Below are 18,699 nucleotides of genomic sequence, written 5' to 3'. Positions count from 1 at the left end.
TATTGTAAGAATACAGTATACAATATATATAACATATACAATATGTGCTAATCAATTGTTTGTTTTGGTAAAGCTTTGGTACACTATTACTACAAAGTTTTTAGAGAACCAAAAGCTATATGCAGATTTTCAACTGCACAGGGGTTGGTGCCCCTAATCCTCACATCATCAAGGGTCAATTTTAGATCAGTGGAATAGAATCGAGAGTTGAGAAGTAAACCTTAACATTTATGGTCAATCAATTTTCAAATAAGAGGCCAAGACCACTATGGGAAAAGAACAGTCTTTCGACAAAAGGTGCTAGGACAATTGGATATATCCACATATAAAAGATAAAGTTGGACTCCTACCTCACACCATAAAAAAATGAACTCAAAGTGGATCAGAGACATAATATAGCAGCTAAAACTCTAAAGCTCTAAAAAAAAAGAAACACTGAAGTGAATCTTAGTGACTTTGGGTTAAGCAATGATTTCCCAGATAAAAGAACAAAAATACAAGTGATAAAAGAGAAAATTGAGAAGATGGACCTCATCAAAATTTAAAACTTTTGTGCTTCAATGGATGCCATCAAGAAGGTGAAAAGCAAAAAGACTGACTGAAAATATGTGCAAATCACATATCTTATAAGGGACCGGTACTCAGAATATATAGGGAATTTTTTTTCTTTAAGATTTTATTCATTCATCAGAGGGAGGGAGGGAGAGAGAGAGCAAGCAAGTGAGCACGCATAAGCATGGGATGCAGTAGGCAGAGGGAGGAGGATCTCCGCTGAGCAAGGCCTGAGCAAGGAGCAGGTTGAGGGACTCCATCCCAGGAGCCTGGGATTATGACCTGAGCTGAAGGCAGACACTTAACTGACTGAGCCACTCAGGCATTCCTATAAAGATATTCTTATAACTCAATAATGAAAAGATAAATAATCCAATGGGCTCAAAATCTGAATAGACATTTCTCTAAATAAGATCTACGGGGCACCTGGGTGGCTCAGTGGGTTAAGCCTCTGCCTTCGGCTCAGGTCATGATCTCAGGGTCCCAGGTTCAAGCCCCACATCAGGCTCTCTACTCCATGGAGAACATGCTTCCCCCACCCCTGCCTGCCTCTCTGCCTACTTGTGATCTCTGTCAAAAAAATAAATAAAATATTTTTTAAAAGATATACAAATAGCCAATAAACACACGAAAAGATGTTACACATCATTACTCTTTAGAGAAATGCAACTCAAAACCACAAATGAAATATTACTTCATACCCATGAAGATGGCTATGATACAAAAGACAGACAATAACAGGTGTTGGTAAGGGTGTAGAGAAATGGACCCCTTATACATTGCTGGAGGGAACATAGAATGGTGCAGCTGCTCCAGAACACAGTCTAGCAATTCCTTAACAAATTAAGCATTGAGTAACTATATGACACCATCTTCCCAAGAGAAATGAAAACGTATGTCCACACAAAACTTGTACATAAGTGTCCATAGCAATGCTATTCACAATAGCCAAAAGGTAGAAACAATCCAAATGTCTGTCAACTGATGGATAAACAAAATGTGTTATAACCATACAATAGAATACTATTTGACAATGCAAAGGAATGAGTTACAGATATATGCTACAACAAGGATAAACCTTGAAAACATTTTGCTAAGTGAAAGAAGCCAGAGGAAAAGACAACATGCCATATGGTTCCATTTCTATGAAAAGTCTAGAATATGTAAATCTATAGAAAGAGAAAATAAATAAGTTGTCACCTGGGGCTGAAGTATATAAGAACATGACTAACTGCAAACTGGCCTAAAGAATCTTTTGGGGGTGATGGAAATATTCTAAAATTAGACTGTAATCAAGGTTACACAATTCTATAAATTTACTAAAAATCATTTGTATTTATATTGGTGAATTTTATAGTATATAAATTATATCTCAATAAAAGATGATGTCTCTCTTAAGAATCTTAAAACATTTTGACTAAAATCTAAGCCATAATATCAAATATGCCTTTCTAAAATTATATTCTCTATCTTCCCCCACTCAATTTTGTCCACTTTCTTTATCTTCAGCCTGGCCTCTGAGTTGAGAATCACTGCTCTGAATGGGAAAGCCCTGACATTAATAATTAATAAAAAACAACAAATAAGAAACACAAACACAACAAATAAGAAAAATAAATCTTTTTAAAACTAGGCCAAGAACTACACTAAGCATAGAATATCTACGGCCTTCCCATCATGGATGCATTAGCTTCTTGTCCATAAAACAGGGGTTCAGAACATAGGCTTTGGAGTGGGAGAAACCTGGAATCAAATCTTGGTTCTGCCTCTCATTCCTCAAAGGAGATTTGGGGCCCATTACTTTACCTCATTCATTCTTGATTTCATTTGTGAAATCTCAAAGGACTGATATGAAAATATACATATAAACTACTTAGCACAGTGCCTGGCATAATATAATAATCAATCAATAGAAGCTTTTATTTTCTACATCTTAATAACCCCTAGGGGCAGTGCTATATTAAAGCACTATTCAACAATACTCTAAAAAACATCAAATGATTTTCAGTAGACTCACTTAGAAAGGCTGATAAGTATATAATGCATTCTTTTAAAGCTTTCCCGTAATAAACCAAGCTGGCATTGCTTCAGTGACCAGGAAATAAACTCTTCTACATTCAGCAATGCAGCAACATACCTCAGTGAAATAGTCCACAAAAATCAGGCCTCAGAACTAAATTCTCTTACTAAGTTCAACAGCTGTATGTTGTAACTTTTATATGACCATTTTTTTTCCTTCATAAAATGGTAACAAACTGGGAATATGTATAAAGATAACTACAAAAGCACTACCAAAGAGACTGAAATTATAGGGAAACTCTCACAAATGTGTACCCTATATCTACTCCTTTAACCTGTTTGATATATAATCTTGGAGCACCTGAGTGAAAAGCTTGAAATAATCTTCCCTCATAGCTTATCATCCATCAGAAATTCTATCCATCAGAAATTCAGCATAAAATCAGTACTTTGTTAATCCATGGCTCAAGAACTTCAACTTTTGGAACCAGCCATTGAAAGAATATATATAAAGTCAACCTGCTTAATGGGAGAAAACATTTGCAAATGACATATTTGATAAGAAGTTAATATCCAAGATATATACCAAGAACTCATACAACTCAACACACAAAAAAACAAATAATCCAATTAAAAATAGGCAGGAGTGCCTCGGTGGCTCAGTCAGTTAAAGCATCTGACTCTTAATTTCAGCTCAAGTCATATGTCAGGGTCCGTGCTAAGCACGGAGCCTGCTTAAGATTATCTCTCTCCCTCTCTCTCTGCTCCTCCCCCTTCCCTATCTTTAAAAAAAACCTAAAAGTAGAAGCACCACATGATTCAGTAATTCCACTACTGGGTACTTACCTGAAGAAAACAAAAACACTAATTCAAAAGTTGTATGCTCACCTATATTTGCTGCAGCATTATTTACAAAAGCCAAGATGTGGAAGCAACCTTTGTCCATCAATAGATGAATGGATAAAGAAGATGTGGTATATATACAAAATGAAATATCACTCAACCATAAGAAAGAATGAGATCATTCCATTCACAATAACAATGGATAAAGAAGATGTGGTATATATACAAAATGAAATATCACTCAACCATAAGAAAGAATGAGATCATTCCATTCACAATAACATGAATGGACCTAGAGGGTAGTATGCTAGGTGAAATAAGTCAGATAGAGAAAGACAAATATCATATGATTTCACTTACACATGTAATCTAAAAAACAAAACTAACAAAAAGACAACAAAGAGAAACGAACTCACTAATACAGAGAACAAACTGGTGGTTGCCACAAGGGAGGGGAGTGAGGGGACAGGCAAAATAGGGGAAGTGATTAAGAGATACAAACTTCCAGTTCTAAAATAAGTAAGTCACAAGATGAAAAGTACAGTATAGGGAATACAGTCAATTATATTGTAATAACTTTGTATGGTGACAGATGGTAACTACACTTACTGTGGTGAGCACAGCAGAATGTATAAAACTGTCAAATTACTATGTAGTACACCTAAAACTAATATAACACTGTATGTCAAGAATAATTCAATAAAATTTTTTAAAATAAATTGTCAGAATTATACGGTAAATTTCCCATTAACAATCTTCTCTCTCTCATATATGTATATCACATCACTAAACATTTACCAAGTGCCAAGCATGGTCAGGATCTGGGGATAAAAGAAAAAAAGTCTGTCCTTGTCCTCAAGGAGCCTACAGTTTACCCAAGTTTAACATATACCACTGTTGGCTTCTGGTTCAAGAAGGTGAACTGAACACTTATATCTCTTGTACTTTCCTGGAAAAGCAATGGTAAAAAAGTACAAAAGTATAAGTCACAGGCCAAGGATACAAATGGAAAATGGCATAACAAATACAAGATTTCAACAATTTCTAACAGAGAGCAGATAGGAAAGAACTGGCTAGTAACACAAATCAAAGGATACTACAACCTAAAATATGTAATAAAAATGGTTCCAACCCAGGATGGAGAAGACTTGCAGGACCAAACCCTAGAGATAAGTGATCCCATAAAGTGCCAGAGTTTAAAAAAAAAAAGTCTGGAAAAAAAGGGACTAACTGAAGGTCTGAATTATGAAAGAGTTGATGAACTCACTTCCCCATTCCACCAAGAAAAAAATCCTTGCACGCAAAATATCAAATTCAACAAACCCGGATGAATAAGGGCATCCCAGAGCAAAGCCCTTTGCCCTCTGGTATTTGGGTACTCCAAGTGTAATAGCCAGCTGTCCACCCACTCACCCCAAAATAAAGCCTACCAGTTGACAACCCTGTCTCCGTACACAGAACTCCCAGTCGGCCCTTCTACTAGCTCATTCTTAAATACGGACAGAATCAGGAAACAGCCATTTGGAGAAAACCTGTAACACAGAAAAGAGAGATCAAGAGAAACAAAAATGTCCTTGGAGGAGGTGAAATAATTTAAGAAACCATTTTTAATTTAATTTTTTAAAATATAGTCCTAAAACTCAAAAATCAAAGAGGTATATAATTAATAGATTCCCTCCCAACCCTGTTTCCCATCTATTCAGTTCCCACCACTCCCCCAACAGGTAACCAACTCATTAGATTATTGTGTAGCCCTCTGGAATTTCTTTAGGCAAATAAGCAAATACAAATATATGCTCTCTTTTTCCTTCCTTACACAAAAAATAGCATAGTGTATACCAAACTTTTGTTTATAGTCACAACAACTTGATATTTTTTCCCTGTCACTACACAGAAGTTCCTTATTCTTATTCTTATTAAAACCTATATAGTATATAGTATTCAATTATTTGCTACGTTATTTGTTATGACAAATAGCATTGCATATTTTGTACATATGTGTGTATGTATGTGTGTGTGTTTATATATGTATTTCCTGAAATGATATTATTGGATCAAAAGAAATTTGCATATTTAACTTTTATTGATGTATGCTAATATATCCAGAATAATATACATAATACATGTGTATCTTTATATAATGCTGCCAAACTGCGTTCCATGGGCATTGTACCATTCAAACTCCCACCTACAACAAAAAAGGTATCATCAAATATTTTTTTAAAGATTTTATTTATTTATTTGACAGAGAGAGAGAGAGATCACAAGTAGGCAGAGAGGCAGGCAGAAAGAGAGGAGAATCAGGCTCCCTGCTGAGCAGAGAGCCTGATGCTGGGCTCAATCCCAGGACTCTGAGATCATGACCCGAGCCAAAGGCAGAGGCTTAACCCACTGAGCCACCCAGGTGCCCCGTTATCAAATATTTTGACTTGTAACACTCTTGATAGATTTTAAAAAGGAATCTCAGTGTGGTTTTAATTAGCATTTATCTTATGAGTGAGGTTAAGCATCTTTCACATAAACAATAATTAAAGTCATGAATAAGCCAAGAATTCTTATTATCACTGCTACCATTTAAGGAAATAAAACAAGATGTATGAATATTGGAAAGTAGGATGCAAAATTCAAAACTTTCAGGCTATATGATTATCTATCTAGAAAATCCAAGCAAATCAACTAACAACTATAATAGGAACTAAAGAGCTCAGCAGAAAGGCCAAAGATCAAATCAACAAACAGAAAATAGCTTTGCTATACATTGTCAATAATCAGCTAGAAAATGTAATTTAAAAAGCAGCTATTCTAAGGTGAGGGACGTGGAGTTGGGCAGCACTCAGAAGGGGAGGGAAGGGCTGGGTGTCTGGAGGAAGGCAGGTCACTGAGATTTTAAATACACACACTATCTTGTACATAAGAGCAACAAAGCTGTAACATACTCATCTAGGAACAAACTCAAGAAGAAATATTCAATACCTATATAAAGAAAACTGTAATATAATGAGCTATAGTAAGTTAAATAATAGTTTCAGCACAGAACAGATAGCATAATAAACATTGTCAGAATAACTGGCTATCTATAACGTGGTGGGGGGGAATGTTAAAGACCCACTTCAGACCAGTCACAAAAATAAATTCCAGGTAGGTTAAAGAGCTAAATGTAAAAGCAAAACTATATAACTATTAAAAGAAAATATGAAAAAAATAATCAATTAATTGATTTTAAAAAAATATGGCTGAATATATTTCTAACCTGAAGAAAGGCTTTCATAAAAAGACAAAATGCAAAGACCATTAATAAGAAGCTAACACATTTGCTCATCTGACCATGAACAAGGTTAAAAGCTAAGCAACAGACGGGGAGCAAATATTTGCAACATGTATAGCAAACCATTAATATCCAGAATATACGAAGAACTAAAAAAATCAGTAAGAAATACAAATGGCCAATATGTGGATGATAGGAAGATGGCTCAAACTTTTTAATAAGCAGGGACATGCAAATTCAAGCAATTTAATATCATTTTTTATCTAACAGATGAGCCAAAAAATCTGTTAATAGTAGATTTTGAAAAGTGTATGAGAAATTCAGCACTTCATGCACTCTTGGCAGACAAACTGGAATAGCCCTTTCAAACCCTTTGTCAAACTCCTTGACAAATTCCAAGTATCTTTTTTTTTTTAAGATTTTATTTATTTATTTGACAGATAGAGATCACAAGTAGGCAGAGAGGCAGGCAGAGAGAGAGAGAGAGGAGGAAGTAGGCTCCCTGCTGAGCAGAGAGCTCAATGTGGGGCTCGATCCCAGGACACTGGGACCATGACCTGAGCCGAAGGCAGAGGCTTTAACCCACTGAGCACCCAGGCGCCCCCCCAAATATCCTAATACATACTTATCACCAGCAATTACACTTTTTGGTATCTACCTGAGAAATATTCTTGTAGGTATACAAACATACGTGCACTAGGGTTTTTACTGAAGCATTGTTTGGAATAGCAAAAAATACTGAAAAGAACTTAAATATCCATGTATAAGAGAATGATAAAATAAGCAGTGGTAAATCTGTACTATATAATAATATGCATGTTTAAAAAATGAGAGATGGATATATACTAATATATAAAAATCTCCTACACATAAATACTATTAAGTGAAAAAAAAAACAAATTACAGTACAGCATATACAACATATCATTTATGTGGGGAAAAAAAAAACTACAAAACCTTATGTTTCCAAAGGTACTCATGTATGTTTAAATGCATACAAAAAAGCCCCAAAAGATATGCTCTTAATTTATCCTGCAGGTTTAAGAAGAAATTAGTGTTAAGTACTATGTATTCATTAAAAAGAATGATGTGAAGATACATATATGTGTATATATATAGAGAGAGAGAGATTGAGACAGAGAGAGAGAGAGAGAGAGCCCTAAGTCATATTCTCTGGGAAAAGAGCAAGTCATAAAATATTTTTATTTGCATATGCATATGCATGTAAATACAGAGAAAAAGGACTGTACAAGTTCACAGTCAACTTCCTTTTAAAGATTTTTAAAAATTATTTCTAAGTAATCTCTACACCCAACATGGGAACTTAAAACCCTGAGATCAAGAGTCTCATGCTCTACCAACTGAGCCAGCCTGGCACCCCTACAGTCAACTCTTAACAATAGTTACCCACTGGAGGGCAAAATTGTGTAAAGGTAGACCTTAAGGTTTTAATCTACCTGTATGTTAGTTTAATCCTTTAAAGCAGAATTGTCCATCAATAACCTGTACAAAAGAACCAGTTAAGGATATTATCATTTCTTGGGGCACCTGGGTGGCTCAGTGGGTTAAGCCTCTGCTTTCAGCTCAGGTCATGATCTCAGGGTCCTGGGATCAAGCCCTGCATCGGGCTCTCTGCTCAGCAGGGAGCCTCCTTCCTCCTCTCTCTCTGCCTGCCTCTCTGCCTACTTGTGATCTCTGTCAAATAAATAAATAAAATCTTTAAAAAAAAAGAAACAAAAGTACATAACTTACACATTTAAAATATTAAGAAATCTAAAATGTTTAGTAGAGATAAATTAACAATTTAACAAAATAACAACTAACAGAAGGGATATTAAGAATTGCTGGTCTCTTAACATTCGGATCTCTGTTCAAAGTCACCTCCTCAAAGAAACCTTCCAAACTAACCAACTGAGCTAAAGAGGCTTCTCTCTAACATCCCAGCACCCTTTAAAAAAATTTCTTCTCAGGGTACCTGGTTGACTCAGTCGGTGGAGTATGGAACTCCTGATCTCGGGGTTTGAGCCCCATGTTGGGTAGAGATTACTTAAAAATAAAATCTTTCAAAAAAACTCATTCTTCTCAGCATTTATGTTCTGATATATTTGTTGACTGTTGTCCTCCAACTATAACGTAACCTCAAAGAGAGCAGGGTCATTGCCTGCTTTGCTTCCTTTTCATCTATTCGCAACACACCAACCCTGCACACTGGAGGAACACAATAAATATTTGTTCAATGAATGGCAGAACCTTACAAATATGTTGGGTAAGTCATACTCCAAAATTCATTTGGATTAACAGCTTCAGAGTAAGTTATCAGGACTTTTGAAAGCTTCCTTAGTAAATGAACCACAGAGCTTCAAGGGTTTTTTTCCCCCCCTCTTGCTAGAAACCTTCAAAGGCTAACTATGAATGGAAATGCCACAGTAGCTCATCAGGACAAAATTATTCTCTGGGCAGCACTGGATATGGTCAGAGCTGAACTAGCACCCCATGGGTCTTGGGGCTAATCAAGCCAATTTCCCATTCTTCTATTAAACACACCCTCTAGTGTTTAAAATAATTCAAACTAATGTTTCTATTTTAATTACACTTAACTAGAGGCTGAGATTTACCAACAAATTGTGCTGTGCTAAATTTTAACTCTCATTTTTACAAGTAACGGAACTAAAATAATCTTACATGATTCCTAAATGAATAGGACAATGTACAGGTCATTACGGCCTAAGCTACAAATAAAAAGTCTCCACAAGGTACTGATTGATATATGTTTTGGTCAAGAAGCTGGCTCACGGGCGCCTGGGTGGCTCAGTGGGTTAAGCCGCTGCCTTCAGCTCAGGTCATGATCTCAGGGTCCTGGGATCGAGTCCCGCATCGGGCTCTCTGCTCAGCAGGGAGCCTGCTTCCCCCTCTCTCTCTGCCTGCCTCTCTGTCTACTTGTAATCTCTCTCTGTCAAATAAATAAATAAAAAAATCTTAAAAAAAAAAAAAAAAAAGAAGCTGGCTCACAATCAGAAACTAAATAACACATAGATAAGGGTGCTCTTAGGATAAATCCAATGCCAATGTCTGCTTAATTATAAACTAAATCTGCTTTTCCCCCAGTTATAATCAAAGATTTCACCCTATACAAACAATCCAAAAATAAAAATAATACTCTTTTTTTTAAAAAAAGAAAAACACTTATGTAAAAAACAAAACACTTATGTAACTTTACCGTAAGGATTGTCTAGTTTGCCATATTGAGGTTTCCTGATCATGAAAGTCCAACTGCCTCATAAAGAGCTTTAGAATATCCCCACTCTTCAAATACAAAGCATGACCTTCAAAAATGCATTTAGAAACATTTCTCCTCCACAAAAGCCCAAAGAATAATTACATATTGCCACAAAATAGCTTCATATATAGTATCACGTATTATGTATTTTTTTAATTGAAGTATAGTTGACACAAAATGTTACATTAGTTTCAGGGAAACAACATAGTGTTTCCACAAGTCTATACATTATGCTATGCTCACCACAAGTGTAGCTACCATCTGTCACCATACAACATTATTACAATACCATTAACTATGTTCCCTAGGCCGTACCTTTTATCCCTGTAACTTACTACTCCATAACTGAAGCCTGTATCTCCCACCCCCTTATCTATTTTATAGTTTATAAAACTTCAAGATAATCCACATACAAAAAAATACAGCTGGACCCTTACCTCATACTATATACAAAAATTAACTCAAAATGGAACAAAGACCTCAATATTAAAGTTGAAACAATAAAACTCTTCGAAGAAGAGATAGGAGTAAATCTGCATTGTCTTGGGTTTGGCAGTGGTTTCTTAAATGTAACACTGAAAGCACAGCAACAAAAAAAAATTAGATAAACTGGACTTCAAATTTCAAATTTTTTGTGCATCAAAAGACACTATTAACAAGTAAAAAGACAACTCTGAATAGAAGAAAATATTTGCAAATCATATGTCTGATCAGGGTCTAGAATTTAGAATGTGTTCTTTTAAAACGCTTTAAGTCAACATTTAAAAAAATTAAAAATGGGCAAAAGACTTAGTTCTCCAAAGAACAAATTCAAATAGCCAACAGCCACATGAGAAGATGCTACACATCATTAGTCATTATAGAAAGACAAATAAAAACCACAATGAGATCCCTTTTCACACCCACTTAGTATGGCCATAAAGCACACAAACAAACAAACAAAAAACAGAAAGTAACAAATGTTGGTGAGGATGTAAAGAAACTGGAACCCTTGCCTTGTACCTTGCTGGTGGGAATGTAAAATGGTGCAGCCACTGTGGAAAACAGTTTAGTGGCTCCTCAACAAGTTAAACAGAATGACCATATGACACAATAATTCCACTTCTAGGTGCATACCTGAAAACAGGTTTTCAAACAAAAATGTGTACTCAAATATTCATACCAGCATTTTTCACAAAAGCTAAAAGGTAGAAAGATCCCAAATGTCTATGAACTGATGAATAATAAACAAAATGTAGTATATCCATACAAGGGAATATTATTCAACCATAAAAAGGGAATGCAATATAGGGGCACCTGGCTGCCTCAATCAGAAGAGCATGTAACTCTTGATCTCAAGGTTGTGAGTTTGAGACCACAGTGGGTGTAGAGATTACTAAAAATAAATAAATAAATAAACTTTTTAAAAAAGGAATGAAATACTGATACATGCCACAACATTAGTGAACCTCAAAAACATGTGAAGTGAAAAAAGCCAGACAATAAGGTAATATAATGCATGATTTCATTTATATGAAATACCCAGAATAGGAAAATCCATAGAGATGGAATATTAGTGGTTGCCAGGGGCTGAGATGAATGGGGAATGGGAAGCCATGGTTTAATGGGTACAGGGTTTCCTTCTGGGGTGATAAAAATGTTTTGGAACTAGATACGCAACATCATGAAGGTACTTAATGACACTGAATTGTACACTCTAAATTGGTACATTACATTACGTGAATTTTATCACAATAAAATGTTACCAGGTTAAAACACAGAAAACAATGTTACTTCATTTCTGTTAATGAAATATATATATATATATATATATATCCCTGAAGAAAGGGGCATTAAAGGCTCACTACTGCAGTAACTTAACCTCAACATTTTCTAAACCAAGTATCTCATGACAAACTCTACCAAAACAATTTAAAATGGCATCAATTCTGCTCTTGAAGTTTTGGGAATTTCTGAATGAAATCTTTTATAGACGTCCTTTACAATCTTCAAACATCTCCTAACAGTGCCATAAACTTGATGATCTCAAACAAAAAATGGGAACCATCCCCCCGAAAGTATTCTGGGTTTTAGCCAAGAGAAATAATCAAATATATCTGCAAATAGAACTGGTCTACTTATACTAAGATGGGGTACTGAGAAAGGGTTTTTTTTTCCTTACACACAACCTCCCCCCAACACAAACATATACACAAAAATTTAGAACTTCTGTTAATTTTTTAAAGCAAATTATCTGACGATAAATCTTATAGTAATAGAACAATTCTCATTTCTTTATTTCTGATTAATCTGGTTCTATGCAACCACTGGCTTTATCACTTACTAGCTAACTAATGCACACCTTAATGAAAAATTCCTATACTTTATGGAAGAAAGTTAAAGTCCAAATTACAGAAATCTAACTCCTAAAACACTATAGAATAATTACATCAACAAATGTAGACTTGTGATACGAGGATCAACATTAGTTTAGAAGTCAGAATTCCAGGGTCCACCACTTACTTACTAGGGCAGGTCTTATCTCTCTGTGCTTTATTTTCTCTCTTAAGTATAAAAAGGCAAATAACTTTCCTGCCTGCCTACAAACAGAAATACAGTAATAAAAATATGTACAAGGTATGATGGGACCACTGAAGTGGGGCACCTAATGGAGCTTTGTGGAGGATGCTGGGAAAAGGAAAAAAAGTCGGGGGCAGGAAAGGCTTTCGGGAATAACTAATGACTGAGGTTAGTCTTAAAAGAATGAGCTCAAATTCACAGCGCGGGGAAAAGAGAGCATTCCAAGTTGGGGGGCAGAGGCATCAGAAGCAAAGGCAGAGAGATGAACACCAAAAACCTGCTCATGTTATTCCCCTTCTTAAATAGTCAAAGGCTCCTAATTCTGAAGGGTAGTCCTTCACCCCAGCCTCAAACTAAGATTCAAGCCTTATCTCATTCCACTCCCCAGATACACCAAGATTACACTTTCCAGCCTCAAAACTTGCAGATTCTTCCACTCCAGGAACATCTAGTTCAAGACAGGGAGGCTACCTTGCCTGCAAAATTGGTGCAACATTCCCAGGCTCTCATGGTGCTTTAGTACTTCTACTCTACCGCTTAATACACCAAGTATTCATCTTAATCTAAGAAAGTATGAATAGAGTATTAGTTTTTGTATTTAAACTCTGGGTAGTCAAAACAAGGATTACACTCTTTGCAACATCAAAGCAGAATAAAAGGAAAAGGGCATGGGAATGTTCTCAAATTTGCAACATTTCCGAGATACTGAGTATGTCAGTAAAGTTTGTAAAAAGTAACCATGAAAAGTTACAAATTCATAAACTATTAATCTTGACCCAGAACAGAATGAGACCATCACCAGGCATCCTTACCAGAAGATAAGTAATGTATTCAGAGAACAAAATGTCCTAGTAATCTGCTATAATTTAAACTCACACCAAAAAGCAAGTGCCAATTTTCAAACAAGGTAAATTCAGAATGACAAAAAAAAAATCATGTACAATTACTTCAGCATTCAGAATCAGCTTTAGTGTATTTTAGCCATCCTTAAATGCAGGTATCCTTCCCTTAGGCTGCTGACTTTAAGCAATCTTTAAATTCTTCAAGCTAAAGGTTAGAGACTGTCTAGAAGACACCTGCTGCTGTGTCATGTACTGAGATCTCTTCAAAAGTTATCCTGGTATTACAACGTACTATAAATGAAAAACAGGTAACAATGCCTTCCCAAATTGGATGTAATCACTACCACACAGACTTTCACAACTTAAAGCCTATTTATTCGTATAATTGCTTTAGTCAAAGGTAATTCTTAAGAAGGAATAGCCATACCACTCGCATCTGTTTTGAGGGTTCAACTTCATTTTAACAGGGTCTATCAACTCCCAAGATAGGAAGATATACACGTGCAGGATTTCCATCCACAGCCCACTCCATAAATGTTTCACCACTTTTAACTAGTCGAACAAAACCTCTTTTGGCACAGTGAAGCCACCTCACCACTTTTATCCTAAACATACCATTTCCTCCCCATCCTCAAGCTGTCAGTCACAGAAAACACCACCCGTTGCCAAATAACACCTCTCAATCTCCTTGAACCTAACCCACTTACAGAACCAGACAGCAATATTCTCTCACCCGATCTAGTCCTATCGACTTTCACACATCAACTGAATCTCTATATTAAGTCCACTTTTCCCCCACCCCTTTACCCACTGAAACTCAACTTCTCACACCTGAAGCGATCTTCTCTTTCAGCACCCTCAATCTCACTTAAATGATCACTCAGTCCTTTGTCAACCATCTCCCGCCCCCCCCATGCATCCTCTCCCCTCCCCCATTCCCTAGCCCCCCATCAACTCCCAAAGTTGCCACCCCCAACAAAAACAGAAAAGAAGACAAAAAACGCACCTCAAACCCAAACCTGCCCTTCTCCACTTCCCCCCCCCTTAGAATTTTCCTCTCCGCCTGTTCGCTCAAACGGACAGCAACTCCGACAACCGCGAAGACCCAAGCCCGGCCTCGTCCCATACCTCTTGGCGACGACAATCACCCTGCCTCGGTCAAGCCGCCCCCCACTAGGGCGCTTACTCCTCAACAGACTCTTGGCCGCCGCTGCCTCCCTCCATTCATCCCCGGCCCATTCATCTCTCAGCCAGATCCCAGACACGCCCCCCGGCCTCCTCCCTCTCTCCCAGAACCCTGGCCGGCCCGGGACCCTCACCAGATTAGAGGCTCTCACGGACAGAGACTCGGACTGTTTCCCCTTCTCCCCCGCCCTCCTTCAAGCCTGCGCTCGCTCCTCGACGAGCCACACCGTAGAACACACACATATACGCACACCGCCTCCTCTATCGCCTCCTCCGATGCTTCTTACTCCCCTCCTCGATGTCTCGAGCTCCGCTCCGCGTTGTGTGCGCGTGCGCGTGCGAGCGTCTCCCGCGAGCCCACCGGGCCAGCTACAGCCGGTAGGTAAAGAGCGGGCGGGGTTAGGGGAGCTGGGTACGAGCCCAAGCTCGCGCTCGCCCGGGAGCAGAGCAGGCGCACGCGTACTCCAGCCAAGGAATTCTGGAGAGGAGAGACGGGTGGAGGGGGGCGGGGAAGGGAGGGGAGGGAAGAAGAGGGGGAGGGGCGGAGAAAGCCTATGGAGCAGCCCCAACTCCGAACAGCCCCTATCGCTGCGAGGTGCCGAGTGGCTAGCCAACTAGAGCGAGCGCACTCCTCCCCCGCCCTCTTCAGCGCAGCGGGAGAGAGGGATGCGCGTCGAACAGGAGAAAGGCTTCTGTCCTTTCCAAAAAGACACGCGTGACACCTCCTTGTGTTCAAAAGCTCTGTCTCCACGGCTGCTTTACCTTCTTCCCCTCCAAAAAAGAGAACTCCAAGCACACACTACTTCCCAGCCACCCACCATCCACTCTGATATCCGCAAGCCTCTAAATGCAGCAGCTCTGCCGAGATGTGGTACCCGCGGGCACCTTTTCACCCACCACCCCTAACTCCCTTTTTCCAACTCCCGTCTTTTCTCGCGAGACCCATACCTGCCGGCTTCGGGATTAGAAATCGAAGCACAGATTTACAAATACCGGTCTCCCGGTTACGTTGCGAGGGCAACCGCCACGGCATGTCCCCCCCGCCCACCCCTGAAGACCGCAGTGCGCGCGCGCGGGGGCTGGGCAACAACGAAAGTGGGGATGGGAAGGGGAAGCTATGAAACGGATTTTTGACGGCATGTAACCGCTAGGCCTGGGCACGTGCCTTGCGCCTCGCAGACGAGTGCGGTGTACCCTGGGAATTGTAGTTTTTCTTCTCATCCCCAGTCCCATTCCCATCCTCAACCTTACTTGGGCCTCTAACCGGGAGGGAAATTACCGACGCCATTTTGCTGGGAACAATGGCCTTCGGCCTAGGCAGTGACGGGTGGGGGAGGGAATAATGTTTTAAGGGTTCAGTTAACCTCCCCTGGCCCCTCGGTGCCATAGCAACCCCTTCAGGAACCTAGCCCCGCCCACTCTTTGCTCTGCTGGTCTCCTAGACTGTGCGCATGCGGAAAGGCCACCTCCCGCTAAGGCAGGCTCTCGCCATCTCTTACCGATCACGTCCTTTCTCCTTTAGTTGGTAGTGAATGCTACCTCCTTCAAGCTTTCGCTACGTTAACCCCAGCGCAGCGGCTTTAGTTAAGAACTGCTTCCTGCATTGTATCGGGCACTGTACAGAATTACTTCTGTCATTCTCGCATGAATAATCCTGGCTCCATAAAGGAGGAAACTTAGGCTCAGGAGGGGAAAACGGACATGACTTGCCCAAGTTCACACCACTAAGTATGGAGGAGTCATAACTTGAACCCAAGTGTGCTCACTCCAAAGCCCATGCATTTTCTAACCCTCCAGGCCTCATCTGGTTTCTGAGCCACTGAGTGAAAGGTCCTCTGGGGCAGGATTCCTTTCAAATGCCCCTCAAGCTTTAGCAAGATGCCTTGAGTGTAGGAGGCTGTGTGGAAAATGCCAGGCTAGCATTTACAACCGCGCAGCCTCGGGGCCCTATTACAGAGTTATATCAATCTTTTCTCTCCACTTTTTTTTTCTTTTCCTACCATAGGCCTTAAAACCTCAGCCTTTTCAGCTCTTTAAAAAAAAAAAGTCAATAAAGTTAAATATAAGTTTCCAGAGTTCAGATGGAGTGGAACGGTGAGAGGCTATATAGCCCTGTTTGTTGTCTTTACATCTTTCCTCTTGAAAGTCACTTATTGATCCCATGATTGCCAGAATATGTAAGAAAACCAGACTATGCCCTTAATAAATTCAAATCCCCATCTTCCCTTTTGACAATGGAAAGAGACTCTAAAGGAATGAAATTCAGGGCTACGAGGTCCAACTATTTCACCTGTGGAGATCTTCCTGGCAAAATTTGGAAGAGCAAGGTGTGATTTCTCCAAAAAGCGCCACCACTCTACCTTAAAGGTCTCTACATTCCAAATTAGCTGTGGAATGAATGGAGTCTCCTAAACTCCTTTCCTCACTACCCCTGAAGATATTCCCTTTTCCCTGTTGAATTGTTCACTACTACGAAGAAAACAGGAAACATAGCCAACTATCAAAGGGCAGTTTCAAAGGTTACCAAGTTATTACAAGTCTTTGTATCCCCTGACTCCCACTGAGATGGCAACTAGAAATTTGTGCCCACCATTTTCTTTAATTGAACCACAATTTTTTATTTCTCAGTGTTTCTGTACTCCCACCATCACTACACACATCCACCTTTAGAAAAATCAACAGGTACCTCCCTCAGTTTTGGTCTTCTCCTCTTCCTTAGTCTCCAAGTGCCATGATGTAATCAGTACAGAGCAATACCTGGAAATGTTAGCCCTTCAACCTGCTCAGATATGAACCCTTCTGAGAAGTCCCTCTTTGACAGTCAAACATTTGCTAAATAAATGTAAAGTAGTGTGAAGTTTTACAAACTTCAGAAGTTAGAAAATCAGTCTGTTCCCTGTTCAAGCACAGGCCCTTCTCAGTTTAGACATTTTATTGACACACATGCTCTTCTATTTGAAGCAACCTATCCATAACTAGGAACAAATGTCACTATGGGCAGAAAGGGGAATGCGCAATTATAGCTAGTCAATAATGTATGCCAGGGAATATTCCTTTCTAACCCCTGGTTTCCACTGACTCTTAGGTTGCATTTGTGATGTTTTCATTCATCAAATAGAAAATTTGACTTAACTATTTTTAATTTGGCCTTACATTATTCTAGGAAAACATTCTTCCAATAATCTAGTTCATCTTATGTGAAATTACAAAAGGTTTTGCTGGAACCATTTTTAGACCCCAGCATCCCACAGGGGTGGGGTTGGGGGCTATTTTCATGGCCCTACTAGATGTTGATCTCCTCCCTACTACACAGAAGTTAACTCCTTCAATTAACAAGATGGAACGGAGATGAACCTCAAAGCTGGCTGTTAGCTAACTGCTATAACCATAGGTAGAGTTGTGACTGTTTCTGAAACTCACTTTCTGACCCTGAGCCCTCCTTTTATCAGGTTGTTGGGAAAACAATATAAGTCATTCTTAATGTACTTTTCTTTCATCCCAGGTGATGCCACAGTTCGGGGATCTTATGTAGTACCCAGGCATTGGGGGTGGAGAGTGTGACTGGAGTAAAGTTATATACTTCCAAGTTCTTAGAGCCTGTCAGTTACTGCTTAGCGCTCTGCCCGCAGGGTCCTTTCAGGTGCTATAGTTTTCTCCAATGTCTCTGCCATACTTGGAGCATAGAACTCATTGTCAAGGTACCTGTTGGTCCATCTACCTAGACATTCCACACAGCCCTTCCTCTCTTGAGCCTTCCAGCCAACCAAATGTTGCTCCTGGCAGTTTGTGCTGGTTGACCTCCCAAAGAACTCTCTTTGCCACCCCCACCCAATGCACCAAGGAGAGGGGAGAGAGGAAGAGAAGAACATTTTTTTTTTTAGCCTTATACAAATCTTTCCTCCTTCTAGTTTTCTGGCCCAGATACTTTGTCTTTGCCTCTGACCTTAATCCCCCTCCCCTAGGGCTTCCACTTTTGGAACACAAAAGCTAAAGAGACTGACACAGTATTTGGTTTCCTGCCTCACTGCCTTCTTGCCCTGAGATACACCACAAAACTGACTACTTTTTCAGGGAGGGGGGGGAGGAAAAATGATGAGAATATAGAAAAGAAAAAAAATCCATTTATGTCTCAAAACATTGCAGCCACATTCTCCCTC

The 18,699-nt window shown here is 39.2% G+C and overlaps 1 protein-coding gene across 3 annotated transcripts in view; it reads right to left on the bottom strand.

Moving 5' to 3' along the window:
- WNK3 (WNK lysine deficient protein kinase 3) overlaps positions 1-15,014 on the bottom strand; it is a 141,007-nt gene extending 125,993 nt beyond the window's left edge. For all 3 annotated transcript variants that reach the window (XM_032847954.1, XM_032847955.1, XM_032847956.1), the window contains exons 1-2: positions 14,677-15,014; positions 4,845-4,946 (exon numbers count right to left, since the gene is read on the bottom strand). The gene's annotated coding sequence lies outside the window, so the exon portion shown is untranslated. The remainder of the gene's footprint in view (positions 1-4,844; positions 4,947-14,676) is intronic.
- Positions 15,015-18,699: the final 3,685 nt, after the last annotated feature.

This window comes from Lontra canadensis, unplaced genomic scaffold, assembly GCF_010015895.1.
Source record: "Lontra canadensis isolate GAN:19392208 unplaced genomic scaffold, GSC_riverotter_1.0 scaffold197, whole genome shotgun sequence".
NCBI lineage: Eukaryota > Metazoa > Chordata > Mammalia > Carnivora > Mustelidae > Lontra > Lontra canadensis.
Note: the sequence above shows the minus strand (reverse complement) of the source record. Positions and strands in the feature narration are given on the sequence as shown.